The sequence below is a fragment of the Mytilus galloprovincialis genome, chromosome 12 (assembly GCF_965363235.1).
Source record: "Mytilus galloprovincialis chromosome 12, xbMytGall1.hap1.1, whole genome shotgun sequence".
NCBI lineage: Eukaryota > Metazoa > Mollusca > Bivalvia > Mytilida > Mytilidae > Mytilus > Mytilus galloprovincialis.
The window spans coordinates 25,516,744-25,531,878 of NC_134849.1; the positions used below are offsets into that span (position 1 = coordinate 25,516,744).

At 31.9% G+C, this 15,135-nt stretch overlaps 1 long non-coding RNA gene across 1 annotated transcript; it reads right to left on the reverse strand.

Moving 5' to 3' along the window:
* Nucleotides 1-910: 910 nt before the first annotated feature.
* Nucleotides 911-4,080, reverse strand: LOC143055065 (uncharacterized). The gene is made up of 3 exons (XR_012971932.1): nt 4,008-4,080; nt 2,972-3,060; nt 911-1,031 (listed from the first exon to the last, which is right to left on the reverse strand). It is a non-coding gene; the product is annotated as an uncharacterized LOC143055065 (long non-coding RNA).
* Between the last annotated feature and the right edge of the window lie 11,055 nt (nt 4,081-15,135).

A 15,135-nucleotide genomic window follows, 5' to 3' on the forward strand; every position in this document is an offset into this window, starting at 1 on the left:
TTTTGTTCATTTTTTTTATATAAATAAGGCCGTTATTTTTCTCGTTTGAATTGTTTTACATTGTCTTATCGGGGCCTTTTATAGCTGACTATGCGGTATGGGCTTTGCTCATTGTTGAAGGCCGTACGGTGACCTATAGTTGTTAATATCTGTGTCATTCTGGTCTCTTGTGGACAGTTGTCTCATTGGCAATCATACCACCTCTTTTTTTTTTTTATATTAAAGGCTATTTTGGTAAAGATGAAATGGATCAACCGAACAGCAAGCTATACAGGGCCCCAAAATGACTAGTGTAAAACCACCCAAACAAGAAAACCAACGGTATAATCTATATAAGAAAACGAGAAACGAGAAACACTTATGAACCACATCGACAAACGACAACCACTGCAAATCAGGTTCCTGATTTAGGACAAATGCAAGCAAATGCAGCGGGTTGAAACGTTTTAATAGGCGTCAACCTTCACCCAACCTGACACAATAATGTAACATCACAACATAGTAAGACACACTATAAACTATCAATCAAAATATGTATATTACATCACAACGCAATCGTATTCAATTAAATAGTAGTCGACACATCAATGTGTAAATTAACCACATACATTCGATAACATTCATTTCCAGCAAAAAAAACAATATACAATTAATACAAGCAAAGACATGATTAAAACTGATAAATAATTGCTTACTGGTAATAGTTTTTGCCATCAAGATATTGGTAGTCCTAGGAGGACAACATACCGATATAATAATCATCTTCCTAGCTGTTTATTGTGAAAATATGTCTTTTGGCTACTAAAAGTTAAGTCAACTAAAAAATTGATAATACTGTCGTTTCCTTGCTTTGACCCATAGTGGTTTATAAATGCACTTTGAAAACTGTTATTTGGATGTTTACCTAAAATTATATTCCTTGAAACAAATCGTACAGGTACAGTGGACGCCGGATTATAATCCGCAAACAAAGAGTTATAATATTTTCCATCAGCAGCTCGAATCGGCACATTTATTCTGGGAATGCTACCCTGAAAACAAATTGCCTGTGGTTCACATTAATTGGAATGTGACAAACTACACTGATTCCAACAAGAAAAAATTAGAACACAATAACTTTTAAATTATAGATTTTTCATGGACAATATATCTTTATAGTAAATTGAATCTGCGAGTGGATATCACAGCAAGAAGGAATTCAAATTGTAGCCAACTAATAGCAGACTTGTATTTATATTCACATAATACACAGTCCATGGGCTAAATCTCAAAGACAATCACAATAATTATCTTCCCGCCCTAGTTCTTTAATGTCTTTAATATCGTGCTGAGATATTGTCTCTCAGTTACCCATATGCCAGCGAGTGTTTGCACCCCATATATCCCAATGGACTTTAATGTATTGGTACTTCTGCTACTAGAAAGTTTTCTTAATACATGTAATATCTAGGTTTTTATTTTGAGATTGAAACAAATAAACGACTTTAATATTACGATTTATGACAGGATAAGTATTTCAAGTATTTGAGTTTCTCCAATCTTAACTTCTTCAGTGCTGTAGTACTGACATGCTGTATAAAAAAGTAAAATCACTAAAAACGGAAAGGCCCTAATCAAATGGCAAAATCAAAAGCCCAAACACATCAAACGAATGAACAACAACTGTTATATTCCTGACTTGGTACAGACATTTTCGTATGAAGAAAATGGTGGATTAAACCTAAATTTATAACACATACCTTTCTTAAATTCATAAAGGTTCAAACGCCTTCCAGAAAAATCGACCCCAAATGATTTCGATTAATATTTGTATGTCTCTTTTTGTCATATAGCTCATAACTTATCCACATGTTAATACACTCTTTGCTTTAACACTGTTGGGTTTGGGGCGTTACTGATTAAGGTTTATATGGAGGATAAATAAATAGTCACCGATACGTTAGCATTATACGAAAATGCAAAAAAAAAATCACCATTCAGCTAGGTAACGAGGTAATCACAAATTGGTTTGCCGATACATTTGCCTGTGTCTTAACCAACGAGAGGGATGTTTCCGAGGTCTTAAATCTTTGAATCGTGATCTCATCAACTAATTAACGTATTTGGTCCATTTTTTAATGCCATTTTTCTGAGAGAGAATTTCAAAGACGAGGAATGTTACACTGTCGACTCACCTTGTCGCGGTCCATTGAAAATTCTTGCGTTTCCTCGTTTTTTTATATTTTTTTTCTCTCAAAACATCGGTATACTACTGTCGTATCTTGCATTCCTGGCATTTGGATCCATACAGAATATAGGACGAATGAATCTATTGTTTTGTTTTACATCAAAATTTAATGTACGATATACTTACTTGTTTGTTGTGATAGTGACGCTGGGTTTCCATAATAATAATCATAACTCCAAAAATATGTTTAAAAGTTTAAAAAACTAAAAAAATCCACAATCTATCAAACGCCACCAGAGCTTACCGGAAGTTAAACATTTTGAATGATTCAACAATGTAGAACAAGTAAGTAAAGACACGCATAATTTTATATTTTAAAGAGCGCCATGGTATAGTGGTTAGTGCATCATACTACTAACACAAAAGTTCCTGGTTCGATTCCCATTTCGGGATGAAAATTTCAGGGACTGAATTTTCGGCTCTCCCTTGACACCGTTTGCGAGTATGGTCTTGAGGAAACGATGATAGTCCGTCGGAAGGGGACGATAAATGGCCAACCCGTGTTAAGAGAGAGCCATATCTCTTGCACGTTAAAGACACCCTTGTAGATTTTGAAAAAGAGCGGACTAAAACCGATACAAGGCAGCACTCGCACCCGCAAAGTGGAAAGGGATTAATATAAGTTGCGAAACTTGTTTCCCAATCCACTATAAATTAATATGTTTAAATTAAAAAATATTTTTAATTTTCCAAAAACTGTCTTTGAAAATATGTAATTGTGATAATTTTAACAGTCACACTTACGGATCTTCTTTGCCACTGGCGGTTATGAGAATATTCTTGTTCAAACACGCACAATTGCGGATCGTTGAGTTCAAAGTCACACATATAATCTGAAACAATGATGTTTACATTAACATTCCAAAAGAGTACGAGAAATGAAATTTAAAAACAATTTTCTTTATTTGTTAAGTAAAGCATCTTCAAAATTTCTAGAAATGGTTAAAAGTATATCTGCCTAATGTTTAATTTAATGCAATTGATTATATAGATTGTCAGTTTTGAACTATAGCTGTTTATATTTTTACAACTTATACATTAGAACTAAACCAAAATGATGCTTTTAGTGATTTTGAACAAATGTGATCGTATCGAGGACAGCATTTACTATTTACTACACCATCGTTTTAGTTGGCCTCTTTGTTAGTATTATTTGTATGTTATTTGTAAGCTAGTTTTAATTAGCTGTGATGTATGTTTACAAAATCAAAACTCAATATATTCTCTGGAAAAAATCTAAACAAAGTCAGGAATATGACAGTTTGTATTTTACTTGTTCCGTCAATTGATAGGGAAAAAGTAAAATAAAAAAAAAAACTATACTCCGAGATTGGCAAAATTTGGACCTTATGAATTATATATATCTGCATTTTTCTCACTAGAGCTCAGATAGACATATATCTGGCGTTCATATACATTACATCATGCATGGTACTTTTATAGCAGTTTATAGCAGGTCCGTAAACTGAAGCATGATACCATTTGTAGAATGATCTACCGTTGTATAGTAGCTAATAAGCTACGACTAAATGACAATCGCCCTTTAGGGAGTAAGTCAAAGTAACGTAAACAAATTAGCTGACAAAACAAAGCGCACTGATATATTGTAGCGACAAACAGTACACGCCATTTTTCGTTTTTGTCATTGCATTGTCTGTTTGTATTTGACTTTGGTATCTTGTTTTAGCTACAATATCTCACTTTAGAGTACAATTCTATTGTGTATAATTGCCCGACATAAATACATGAAGTAACTAAAAGAATGTACTATTTGACTTACCGGTACAGTTTTCTCCCGAAAACCAGTCTACACAAGTACAATTGTACCCGGATTCCAAAATATTACACTTTCCATGGTTTTGACATGGAGAATTGGTGCATGGTGGAACTACAAAGAAAAAAAATAATTGTTATCAAATGTATCAACTAATACCCATTTATGTATGCTTTTGTAATGATTGTTAATTTTATGAAGGAATACTTTCCGGTATTTGATCATCAAAGAACTGGAAAAAACAGAATACATGACAAAATGTTTCTAGGGTTGTCAAACTGTAATTATTACATTGGTTGCAATGAATTACATTGATTTCCCAGTTAGATAAAAACCGATAATTTCACATGTGAAATAAACGTGGTTATTTCACTCTCTGACGTCATACAACAATAGGCGTTGTCAAGACGTCGATAACGTCGGATCAAAACAAATTGTCAATGCGTAGGAAAAATATATAGTTCCTTACATTTTCTACATTAATTTCATAAAGAAAAGGCCATTTGCCAATGTAATAAAAAGAATAACTAATCGCCGTATTTGAATATCAAAAATAAGACAACTTGTGACCGAACGCCGCTATGGATTAAACTCGTGCTGCGCACTCGTTTAATCCATGCGTCGTTCGGTCACGCGTTGTCTTATTTTTGATATTCAAATACTTCGATTAGTTATACTATAATTATTTAACCAACTATACATATACAAGACAATACTTGCATGTTACTGTTTCGATATCTGAAACTTTTCGCAGAATTGATTGTTCATCCTTATATAAATAGTTATTAAAGGTACCAGGATTATAAAATATGACAAGAAAAGCTATATTTCTATGATTGTTTCATTGTACCAAAATCTAACAAAATGAAAGTAAAAATTGACGGCCAATCGTTTCTAAAGCTCAAAACTATCTATGATCTATAAGCTCAAATATTTGTTACAAAAGATACTGGAAAAATATCCATATAAGGAAAATCAAAACACAAATAAATGCTAATAATAAACAACATTAAACCACATTATTTTTATTTTGATTGGTATGGATGTTTCCTACTTTAATAGAAAAACAAGGGTTATGGGGTATTAATCCATTACGCTATATCAGTAAATGCACATCAAAAACTTACAAAAAGCAAAGAAACAGTGCTTTCTTTGCTGGCCTTCATCTCAAAGTCCCAGTGAGACCTGAACACGGAACAGAAAAACCCTCACCTCACTGCATGTTTAAGACGGCCCATAGCACTGGTGATCATTTTAGAGCACACACTTTACTGATATTGATACTAAACGAAAATCAATTATAAGGAGTGGGAACCAAAAACATTCAATGACCAAATGTTCATTGCTTAGAACAAAAGAAGTAAGGATATAACGTGTTTTTCTATGTTTTTGAGCAATTATTCTACCGTCTATATATCTTTTTAAGGAATGCAGCATATGTAATTTGGAATGTCTTATATTTTGATCCATTTTTAAAAGACATAAACCATCAATTTAACTACAAAAGCTTACCTACAGATAAATCTAACATGTAACATCTAACAGAATTAAAAAAAAAGTTAGCCAAAAAACCCTGAAATCTGTAAACTACAAAGTGGTCAAAATGTAGAATACTTACTCTGACAAAATTCTCCAGAAACTCCATCTGGACATTTATTTATTGGTATATCACCAGTTATCAAACAGGTACCACCGTTATCGCAGTTAATGTCCGTTCAAGGCAAACCATTAAGGCAGCTAGAGAGATTTACAAATTAGTATAAAAAGTAAATGGGTAAAAACCCTACTGGTGCATTCAATTACTTGATTTATTATTCAAATGCATAGCTTGGTGAGGTTAACGAAACATTATTACCTTGACAATTATTTCCAGAATAACCATCTCTACATTCACATGATGGTTTCGAACTGTTATTACTGTATGTAAACGTTCCTCTGTTCTGACACGGGTCAACTGTGCATGGTGTTACTGTGAAAGAAATAGACAAAACCTGCTTTGTTCAAACGTTTTTAACCTTGTTTTGAGATCAATATTAGAAAATATATGTACAAATATATATATTGTAACTACCACAACAGTTATATGCGGTTATATAAAAAATAATTTGCGGTTATATAAAAAATGATTTTAAAAAACAAAACACACTTATAAAAATAAGGAGATATGGTATGATTGTCAATTAAACAACTATCCACCAAAGTTTAAATGAAGTGAATATAAGCAATTATAGTCAACCGTACGGACCTGATCGATGAGAAAACCCCTACCATACGGTTGGCTTTAAAATGCCCTGACATGAAGAATATGAAACAATTCTTTTGAGAGAACAAACGGCCTAATTTTTAACAAAACAGTTTACGAAAACCAAATATGACAAACAAGAACCAGCGACAACCACCGAACTAGAGGACACTAACGAAAGACAGACACATACAGAATGTTGTATGGTTAACATGTCTGTGAGCGCTAAACCATCCCCTAACCTAGTACAGTTGTGTAACAGTACAACCAGGGGTAAAGAAATCCACCAGCCCGACGCCCGGGACTACAACATTTAGACCTCGGGCAACCACAACTTGTAACCCAATATGCCCGACGGACTAGTAACAAAAATCTTGGCGTTTCTAAAATAGAAAAGGGGAAGCCCCCTCATCACTTTTCTATCTTAGCCTATCAGATTCGACTACATTATCCGGGATTCCCAGAATTTAAACTGATTTTGTACAAGTTTTTAAATAGAACAAATAACTCTGGGTGGATCCCGTACTTTCAATATCGATGTGTCTGTACAGGGGGTGGTATTATAAATTGCTTATGCAACCTGATTGTACCTCCTTTTGATTAATTTATTGCAATATAAATGTGAATCCCTTTTGACAGAAGAAACCTGACTTTGTCAGATATTAATTTGAAACATGTGTATGGCACGCCGTTATTATATTTATTCAATTTCGAGATATCTTATTTAGTTAATTCTTTTACACAAACGTGATGATGTACAAAATGTATCTGATAAAAACCCCTTCAATCCTTTTATATACACATGTATAGCAGTGGTCAAGACTTGTATCATCTCCGGATTTGGTCAACTTAATATATCAGAATATTCAGTGAATATTCAATTGTCGATTAATTGAATATATCTGCTAATGGGATATTTTTTGCTGACATAAGTTTTTGGTATCCAATTTGCAAAACTCTACGGTACAATGGATAAAAATTGTTAAGTTTATAGAATTCATTGTTATTGCAGCAAACTCTAATTTTGTAAGGCATTCTAGGGCTAGCAGGTCAGTTTTGTTGGGCTAGTAGTTTTTCCAACAGGGATAGCAAAATCCTGCTACCAATAATACTAGTACATCTAACAAAAACACCAAGTAGACTTGAACAGATACTTTTATATCCTTGAAGCAAAATGACACTGGAACACATATTTATAATTCATAATTTATAAGACAAAAATATGAATCACTACACATCCAACATCCAATAGATTAAGTGTACAAACGTCATTAGCACCTAGAAAAAACACATGTATTTATATCCGCATTTTATTTTAAACTAAAGTTTTGCATATTTAGCGTAGTTCCTTTGCTTATAAGACGCGTAACATAACAGAACGAAATGCCAATGTAAATAAAAAAATGTGGTATGCGTGAGAATGACACAACTTTCAATCAACGTCAAAATAAACAATTTTAGGTCACAGTACGCACTTTAAAACGATGCCTTGGCTCGCACGAAAAGCAATATAGTAAGGGGTTCAATATGACTAATGTAAATCAATTCAAACAGGAAAAAATAATAGATAAAAAAAAAACGAGAAGCAAGAGAAACACTTATGAGAGTTACTGATGAGTCTATTTCTACAAAATTTCAAACCTGGTATCTATGATCAGTTTATTTATAAACCACACCAACAAACTACAACCACTGAACAATAAGATCCAGACGTATGATACTTGCATACAAATTACACAGTGTATATAAAGTGCGAATCCAGCTAGTTCATTTTCACTATCATATGCGAGTATGTCTATAGTAGAATAAAGGATCATGGGAAAACTGTATTTGTTTACGTTTCGAAAATACCAAAATAATTGATTTGAAGCTAAGTTTCAACATATGTACAAACATAGCATTAAAGTTCAAATAAGTGTTATAAAAGCAACTTAATAGAGCATATCGATTATTGAAACGGTCCATTATAACTATAGATGCGATGAATTAACATTATTAGCGCTATCATTGATGTAGAATTTTTGAAGATGCGAGGAATTTTTATTGTAGATTTATGTGATAAATGGACTTGCAACAAATGAAAAAACTTAGTTGATGACGTAAGTATTTATGATATTTTCAAATTGAAATACAAACTCCTCATTCATTCTTTATCAAATATATAGCTATTCAAACTGGTAACAGAAACGCTTCTCAAAATGTCATATTGTATTCTTAACATTACATTTTCCTTGATTTTAACAAACATTTAAAAGACCTCTTTTTTATATTTTTTTGCAGTAAAAGATTGAGTTTAAGCGCACTGTTTTTTTTTAGAATTTACTACATTATTTTATTTTTGATCTAATATTGCGTAGACCTACATCTGAATGTGCAAGGCTTTGTCATACTATAAACGAAATGTCAATTTAAAAAAAATGTACTTAAATCAAGGTGAATGTAAATAATGTATACTTGATGCAACTGGCTTAATAATTTCAAATTGAAACACCCCACATTATTTTCTGAGACATCACGAGAAAGCGAAAGAATCATTTTAATTCGACGAGATCAAGAAGTTTTTTTTTATTTTTTCGATATGAAGATATTTAAAACTCCATAGCATATACGGTGGTATTAGATTATCAAAAGTCAAACTTCGCCAGTATTCCTCACAGACAATCTTTATAACATGTATAATGTGTAAAGGACAAACGACTCATGAGTGGCTGTTATCTGCTCTTTGGTTTTGGTTGTTGTCTTTTTGGCATATTCCCCATTTCAATTCTCTAATTTTTTAAAAAAATTCATCGTATTATGAAAACGAACATTTGTAGTGTATTATAGGTAAGGCTCTCAAACATGAACTAAAACTACCGGTAAACCGGTTTATCAGTCGAACGACTACCCGAGTAACCGGTTAGGCAAAATTGTACGATTTGACAAACTAGTATTAAGCCTATTATAAATATATTAGAAAAGCAGTGTGTTTTTTTTTCTTTTCGGTTTGAGCCATAGATACTGAGATATAAGAAGATGTCATATGTGACAATGAGATAAATCTCCATCCGATTCACAATTTATAAAAGTAAAACAATTATAGGTCTAAATACGGTCTTCAACATGTAGTCTTGGCTCACACCGAACAGCAAGTAATAAAGGGCCCCAGTGTAAATTCTTTCAAACGGGAAAACCAGACGGTTTAATCTATATCAAGATGTACGTCATTAGTGATGAAGTGTCATGGAAATGGATAAATAAAACCAAGGATAAAGATCCCTACTACATGTATTTAAAAGAAATTAAATGGTTTATTTGAAATAAATGTTATTTCTATTGAATCTATCAGAGTGTTAAATCAAACTTTCCTCCGCAAGTTAAACTTTATCAAATCCTTCGCTCTTTGAGCAAGTCGGCTAAACTAAGGCTTTAACAGATAAAAAAATAATCATATAGTGAAAATGCACCGCATATACAATACTAATGAATCGCTTTACAGTGAAAATGAAAGTATAGTATCATTATTCGACAGTAAACATGACTCGCATAAAGAAAGCATCATAGTGGAATTTAGTTCAATATGAAGAAACTGAATGACAAAACCTATTCTACGTTATACAACTTTTAATACTTGTTTTGAAATGAATATTTTTCTTCATTAACATCTTACCTGCTATATTTAAATCACCTGCACGATCTGTTTGTGAAATGTCCAAAATATTCACCTATTTCGGTATATATTTCACAGCTGGGTGGCTTTAGACGCGATAAAACCCCGTTCGCATCTCTTACATTTCTTACTAGTATTATCTATTTTTAAACATATATACATTTTAACTCATTTTCTTAATTTTCTTCAAAAATCAAAAAAAAAAAAAATATAATAAAATCGTCTGTTTATTCATCATTCTACATCAGAAATTTATGACATATACAGAAATGATACTTTAGGATCCGCACTTTACATACACTGTTACAGCGATTATTTATTAACAATATTATTAATTAAATAACGTAAAAATATTTTCTCTTACATGTAGACGGGGTCACGGCTACAGATATTAATGCCACAACTAGTATACAACAGATCGTAGCTAAAAGACCAAGTCCTATTCTGAAGTGTCTATAACTGACTTTTTTCGAAGATGAAATGATAGGTAGTTTTGATTCAAGATAGTTGATTTGTTTCATTTCCTGTATTACATCCTGTAATGTCTGATCATTATTTTCATACATGTGATTAGTAGGATCTTGCCTGTCTTTAATTTGAGAATATTCATTCGCCTTCTGATATTTTATTTCAGAAGCTGTGTTGTCAAGCTGCTCATAATAGGGTTGAAGTTTTCCTTCCCATTGAACACATGAAGCCTCTGATGTGTTAACATATATTGTCTTGATAGTAATCTTTTCTGTCGTTATGTTTCTCGTTTTCAAATTTAAAGCCATGCTTACGATATTGTTCATTCGGAAATGTCGGTAAAATATAGAAAAAATCTTTCACTTTATATCCAATTTCTTCTTCCGTGCTCATATTGTTTTATGATTCAAATATGTAAATTACACTTCCGCAACGGATGAGATTAAAAAAATACCACACAATAAAACTTTGAGATGAAATATTTATAACTTTGCTACGTGAATATGCATTTATCATGGCTAACAAAAATCACCGATAGAAGTATAGGATGTAAAGTAGGTATCTTTATATAATTATTACCATACTAACATGATCATAACTCAAAAATGAAAATGGCAATTCGAATGACCATGCATATCATCTACAACTATATCCTATTTGGAAAAAGTCAGATAACAAAAACAACGCACTCTAATGAAAATTTAAAACGGAAAGTCCCTTATCAAATACCCAAACGCATCAAAAGATTGAAAAAAAAACCTGTAATGTTCCTGAATTTGTAGAGGACTTTCCTGCTGTAGGCAATGGTTTATTGAACATGTTTGTATATCTAGCTAAACCTCTTACTTCTATGATAGACGCATATAATTTCTTTATATTGACAACGATGTGTCTAAAAATCCAAAACATACGTAATAAGTAAAAATGTAGAAAATAGGGAACAAAAGTAAAAAATGTGTTATAATCTTAATCACTATAAAACAAAACGACTATGTGGACAAAGAAAATTAAAATGATATTGTAACCTATAGTAATATTGTTAACTTCTATTTCATTTTTATCTCTTGTTGAGAGTAGTCTCATCGACAATCAAACCACTTCTTCCTATATGTATACTCTATAGACAATGCACATAAAACAAGAGACGATATCACAATAACACAATGGCGAGATGTAGAAATACCGAGTCACACCAAAAAGATTATTTTTGAATGTGAGTTTGTTTTTCATATAATTCTTAAAGTGAAGTAACATGATAAAAATATAGAACAGAAAATACGCTTTCATATAAAGTAAATCTAAATAATTTCCGTCGTTGAAGGCTGAATTAATTGAGTTGGCCATAGATTAGCTGCGGAACCGTAGCTCTTATGTCCCTATACTAATTTTTGATAATTTTCGGACCATAGAGCTACGATTTATTCTTATGTTTTAACGTTCGGAATTGCAACTTTTGATTGAAATATTAGTAAATTAATGTCATTCTTTCTATTCTTTCTATCTATCATTTGATAATATATTATTATTTTATTTTGTTGAACAATTGTATAATAAACTTTGTTAAAAACAAGTGCAAAGAAGAAACTATATTGTATTATTTTGTATAAAACATTTCCTAATATTTTGTCTCTTGTAATTTTTAGAAAATTATTGAACCAATGGAATCATATATAATATCATATGTAGTCTGTGAAAGACTTTTAAATTCATAACGAATCTATAACGTATTATCAACTATAATATTTCATTCAGTAATGGTTGGTTGCAAACTAATAAACTTAATGTTGTGTTTGTTGCGAATTTCATCAGATACTGAAATTGCTAAATAATCAGCACAGAAGCAGGAAACACATTACAAGTAAGTGAAGTTATAGAAGAGGGCGAAAGATACCAGAGGGACGGTCTAACTCATAAATCGAAAATAAACCGTCAATTCTCTTTAAAACAAATAAATCTTGTATTTCTGTAAACTTTCCCGGTAATGGGATTTAACATGAAATATTATATTAGTAAATTTCTAAAAGACTGCAATGAAACGCTATTTACAAGAATCTGAGTTTAGTTAATTGTACCCAAACTCTTTTTTAGAACTTGTCCTAAGGAGGACACATTTTAAACAAGAATGTGTCGAAAGTACACGGATTCCCCACTCGCACTATCATTTTCTATGTTCAGTGGACTGTGATATTGGGGTAAAAATTCTAATTTGGCATTAAAATTAGAAAGATCATATCATAAGGAACATGTGTACTAAGTTTCAAGTTGATTGGACTTCAAACTTCATCAAAAACTACCTTGACCAAAAACTTTAACCTGTAGCGGGACAGCTGGACGAACGGACGGACGGACGGAAAAACGAACGGACGCACAGACAAGAAAACATAATGCCCCTCTTCTATCGTAGGTGGGGCATAAAAATGAATGAAGATAACATTTTGAAATTATTAAGGTTCTTTTCCTGCTTTCTTTCTGACTTTGTTGTATGACATGTCTTCAACGCCGATACTGATAAGACTGTTTTATCATAGTCGTCAGAATTGATACTGTTATTTAAATGTTTTATTTTCATCGTACTTCCTTACTTGAGTAATGTAACAGTTGGATTGTTTTGCATTATTTGTCATAAAATCAAGTCAACATCACGCATATTGAACTATTTATTAAAAACTTTTAATAAAATTACTGACCTCCATGGTTATTTCAAAATTGAGGAAATCTATAAAACCTGACAAAAAGCACACCCAATAAATAAATATACCAACCAATTAAACGGCAGGAAAACAACTGTCATATTTTCGACTTTTCTTCTTGTTACAGGAATGTTTCGATGAAAATTTTATGCTTAATAAAATTGAGAATGGAAATGGGGAATGTGCCAAAGAGACAACAACCCGACCATAGAGCAGACAACAACAGAAGGTCACCAACAGGTCTTCAATGCAACGAGAAATTCTCGCACCCGGAGGCGTCCTTCAGCTGACCCCTTAACAAATATATACTGGTTCAGTGATAATGATTAAACTTGTCTATTAGCTAGATTAACCTCCGACCTAATTAAATGCCAGTATTTAAACATTGACACAATTTGGTGAGCACGCCCAACATAAATATTAGGTTAATGTGACACTAATAGGGGAGTCAACACTGCGTTGAAATACACCATATACATACACTAAAACAAACTTAACAATAAGAAGAACAACATACGGATAAATTTAACAAATACTTCAACAAAAATAGGTTTTTCTAGTTGATAGTATAGACGTTTTTAAAATTACACATAATGACATAATTATACACGTTCCTGATGAATTACAATGAAAGTAAAATATGAGTACAAGGCTTTATAAAATGAAAACAACACTATAAAGAAACATCATGCGTTCCCGCAGACCTAAATACATTAGGAAAGCCGTAATCCAAAATCACGAAAGCTGGGTTTTTAAACAACGAGTTACGCCATGATTCATACGACCAAAAGGAACATACTAGTACAAAAGAATGAAGGGATCATTGTAAAGGTAATTATATTATACACACAGCTTCCACCTAAAATCTAGAAAGCAGAATCATTCTGTATTGTTTGTGAAGTATATGATTAATATTTATCTTGTAACTCTTCGTACTTTGTGATGAACATGTTGATAAAAAGGAAAACATTGTTTTTTTTAAAGAACTTAGGAACTTAAGCAATTTCTGTTAAGAATTCTTCTCGAAATTGTGGTATATTTTTTTGCCACTGTCTACAACTTGTACAAATAGTTATTAAAAGTACCAGGATTATAGTTCAGTACGCCAGACAACATCCTGGTTTATTATATGTTTTTATGCCAAAAACAAATGACGTTTTACAAAGTCTGTGTAGCTCTGAAATATCGTATGTCTTTAGAAATATTTTCTCCACTATTGGTTGTTGATAGAATTTTTACATTGACTATTTAAGAAAGGCGTTTATGTTTTTGTAACATGCTACTGAAATACACCTTTTGATAAATGTTAACCTATGTCTTTTAAAAATCGATACTCGGATTATCATCTTGATTTCTTTTTAAATATTGTTTAACTTTTTTTTTACATATATTTACATTTTATACACGAATGAACCTATATCGACATACATTCTGACCACAATTTCATTGAAATCTGAAAATGAAATGGCTCAATTTCGTGTACCTTGTCTACTTCGTGTTATTAGGTGAAACAAGTTTCACAAACAGCTTCGTCCTGGATGTAAGAGTTGTTGACCCATACATAATATGCCGTGAACATATAAACTAAAATATTAAGATTTTTTTTAGAATGGTTTTCAAACACCAAAGTGGTTAAAAGCATTATACGTTTGATCTACCGGTATCAGAAACAAAAGTCGATTAAAACAAACGCTAACATCCTCTTCACTTGTTGCTATTTATGTTTCTCCCTTTTTCGAAAATATGATTCTCATTTTTTCTCAATAATGTATGTCTAAATATTAATATGCAGCTTTTGTAGACTTTTAAATTGACCATTTTGGTGCCCAATGTTTTAATAGAAGTTTTCAAAGAATTAACTTGACTTGTTGGTATTGTCATGGTGTTAATTTAAATTATGATATACATTAAGGCATACGTAGTTTACTTTATGTGAATATCCCAAAAGTCAATGAATGAATGGACAAAATAGACATTTAAACTATTTTTGTCAGATACGATCTATTGTAATAATAAAAAAAGGACTACCAATGTGCTATCGCACCCATGCTTTTTCATATGTGTCAGTGTAATTTAAGAAAATAT